The sequence below is a fragment of the Arachis duranensis genome, chromosome 10, assembly GCF_000817695.3.
Source record: "Arachis duranensis cultivar V14167 chromosome 10, aradu.V14167.gnm2.J7QH, whole genome shotgun sequence".
Lineage (NCBI taxonomy): Eukaryota > Viridiplantae > Streptophyta > Magnoliopsida > Fabales > Fabaceae > Arachis > Arachis duranensis.
In genome coordinates this window covers 36,699,936-36,703,690 of record NC_029781.3, presented here as the reverse complement: position 1 = coordinate 36,703,690, position 3,755 = coordinate 36,699,936, and positions in this window count along the sequence as shown.

Below are 3,755 nucleotides of genomic sequence, written 5' to 3'. Positions count from 1 at the left end.
CAGAGCTCCACACCTTAATCTATGGTGTGTAGAAACTCCACCGTTGAAAATACATAAGAACAAGGTCTAGGCATGGCTGAATGGCCAGCCTCCCAAAGAGGGTTCAATCATAAAAACATGATCAAAAGATCTAAAATGATCAAAAGATTCAAAGATCTAAAGATCTGATCTAAGAACTAAATGTCCAAAGATGAAAATACAATAGCAAAAGGTCCTATTTGTAGAGAACTAGTAGCTTAGGGTTTACAGAAATGAGTAAATGACATAAAAATCCACTTCCGGGCCCACTTGGTGTGTGCTTGGACTGAGCATTGAAGCTTTCATATGTAGAGACTTTTCTTGGACTTAAACGCCAGCTTTTGTACCAGTATGGGCATTTAACTCCCATTCTTGTGCCAGTTCCGGCGTTTAACGCCGGGCATTCTTGAGCTGATTTGGAACGCCAGTTTGGGCCATCAAATCTCGGGCAAAGTATGGACTATTATACATTTCTGGAAAGCCCAGGATGTGTACTTTCCAACGGCGTTAAGAGCGCGCCAATTGGGCTTCTGTAGCTCCAGAAAATCCACTTCGAGTGCAGGGAGGTCCGAATCCAACAGCATCTGCAGTCCTTTTCAGCCTCTGAATCAGATTTTTGCTCAGGTCCCTCAATTTCAGCCAGAAAATACCTGAAATCACAGAAAAACACACAAACTCATAGTAAAGTCCAAAAAAGTGAATTTTAACTAAAAACTAATAAAAATATACTAAAAACTAACTAAAACATACTAAAAACATACTAAAAACTCTTCAGAGGAAGAATACTCATCAGAGCTCATGGATGGCAGAAGTAAATCCAATGGAATCTCTATGGTCTCAGTGTGAGCCTCAGATTCCCATGGTTCCTCATTGGGGAACTTATTGGAGGCCAGTGGGCACCCATTGAGGTCTTCCTCAGTGGCGTTCACTACCTCTTCCTCCTCTCCTACTTTGGCCATGTTGATCATGTTAATGGCCTTGCACTCTCCCTTTGGATTCTATTCTGTATTGCTTGGAAGAGTACTAGGAGGAAGTTCAGTAATTTTCTTGCTCAGCTGTCCCACTTGTGCCTCCAAGTTTCTAATGGAGGACCTTGTTTTAGTCATGAAACTTTGAGTGGTTTTGATTATATCAGAGACCATGGTTGCTAAGTCAGAGTGGCTCTGCTTAAAATCCTCTGTCTATTGCTGAGAAGATGATGGAAAAGGCTTGCCATTGCTAAACCTGTTTCTTCCACCATTATTGTTGTTGAAACCTTGTTGAGGTCTCTGTTGATCCTTCTATGAGAGATTTGGAAGATTTCTCCATGAAGAATTATAGGTGTTTCCATAGGGTTCTCCCATGTAATTCACCTCTTCCATTGAAGGGTTCTCAGGATCATAAGCTTCTTCTTCAGATGAAGCGTCCTTAGTACTGCCTGGTGCAGCTTGCATTCCAGACAGACTTTGAGAAATCAAATTGACTTGCTGAGTCAATATTTTGTTCTGAGCCAATATGGCATTCAGAGTATCAATCTCAAGAACTCCTTTCTTCTGATTCGTCCCATTGCTCACAGGATTCCTTTCAGAAGTGTACATGAATTGGTTATTTGCAACCATTTCAATTAGCTCTTGAGCTTCTGTAGGCGTCTTCTTTAGATGAAGAGATCCTCCAGCAGAACTATCCAATGACATCTTGGACAGTTCAGACGGACCATCATAGAAGATACCTATGATGCTCCATTCAGAAAGCATGTCAGAGGGACACTTTCTGATCAATTGTTTGTATCTTTCCCAAGCTTCATAGAGGGATTCTCCTTCCTTCTATCTGAAGGTTTGGACTTCCACTCTAAGCTTACTCAATTTTTGAGGTGGAAAGAACTTTGCAAAGAAGGCATTGGCTAGCTTTTCCCAAGAGTTCAGGCTTTCTTTAGGTTGTGAGTCCAACCATATTCTAGCTCTGTCTCTTACAGCAAAAGGGAATAGCATAAGTCTGTAGACCTCAGGGTCAACCCCATTAGTCTTGACAGTGTCACAGATTTGCAAGAATTCAGCTAAAAACTGATGAGGATCTTCCAATGGAAGTCCAAGGAACATGCAATTCTGTTGCATTAGAGAAACTAATTGAGGCTTAAGCTCAAAGTTGTTTGCTCCAACGGCAGGGATAGAGATGCTTCTCCCATAGAATTCGGGAGTAGGTGCAGTAAAGTCACCCAGCACCTTCCTTGCATTGTTGGCATTGTTGTTGTTTTCGGCTGCCATGTCTTCTTCTTTGAAGATTTCTGTTAGATCCTCTATAGAGATTTATGCCTTAGCTTCTCTTAGCTTTCGCTTCAAGGTCCTTTCAGGTTCAGGGTCAGCCTCAACAAGAATGCTTTTGTCTTTGCTCCTGCTCATATGAAAGAGAAGAGAACAAGAAAATATGGAATCCTCTATGTCACAGTATAGAGATTCCTTGAGGTGTCAAAGGAAAAGAAAAATAGAAGGAAGAAGTGAAAGAATTCGAACTTATCAAGAGAGATGGAGTTCAAATTGTGCATTAAGGAGGAGTGTTAGTCCATAAATAGAAGGATGTGAGAAGAGGGGAAGAAATTTTTGAAAATAAATTAAAAAGATTTTAAAAACATTTTGAAAAAACTTTAATTGATTTTCGAAAACTAAAAGTGGGAAAGAAATCAAGTGATTTTTGAAAAAAATTTTGAAATTGGAAATTAAAAAGATATGATTTGAAAACTATTTTGAAAAAGATTTGATTAAGAAGATATGATTGAAAAGTTATGGTTTTAAAAAGATGTGATTGAGAAGATATGATTTGAAAAACAATTTAAAAAGATTTTGATTTTGAAAATTAATGACTTGGATAACAAGAAAAGATATGATTCAAACATTAAACCTTTCTCAACAGAAAAGGCAACATACTTGAAATGTTGAATCAAATTATTAATTGTTAGCAAGTATCTTTGAAAATGGAAAGAAATTGATTTTGAAAACATATGATTGAAAAGATATGATTTGAAAAAGATTTGATTTTGAAAAATTTTGAAAACTTGAAAAAAAATTTGAATTAAAAACAAAATCTTCCCTCTTGTGCCATCCTGGCGTTAAACGCCTAGAATGGTGCACATTCTGGCGTTTAACGCCCAAAACACTGCCCAAAACCCTGGCTGGCGTTTAAACGCCAGTTTGCCCTTCTTCACTGGGCGTTTTGAACGCCCAGCTTTTTCTGTGTAATTCCTCTGCTGTATGTTCTGAATCTTCAATTCTCTGTATTATTGACTTGAAAAGACACAAATTAAAAATGTTTTTTTGATTTTTAATAATGAGGAACAATCAAAATGCAACTAAAATCAAATAACAATGCATGCAAGACACCAAACTTAGCAATTTGTATACTACTGACACTAACAAAATGAGAATGCATATGAGAAACAACAAAACACTCAAGTTAAGAGAATTCAAAGATCAGAGCAATGAAATCATCAAGAACATCTTGAAGATCACTTAAGACACATGAATGAATGCAAGAAGAACAGAAACATGCAATTGACACCAAACTTAACATGAGACACTAGACTCAACAAGAAACATAAAATATTTTTGGTTTTTATGATTTTGTAATTTTTTTTTGGATTTTTCAAAAATTAAGTGGAAGAGAAAATAAAGATATCAAAATTTTTAATGAGAATTCCAGAAATCATGCAATGTTAGTCTAAAGCTTTAGTCTAAAGGAATTAGACATGGCTAGCCAAGCTTCAGCAG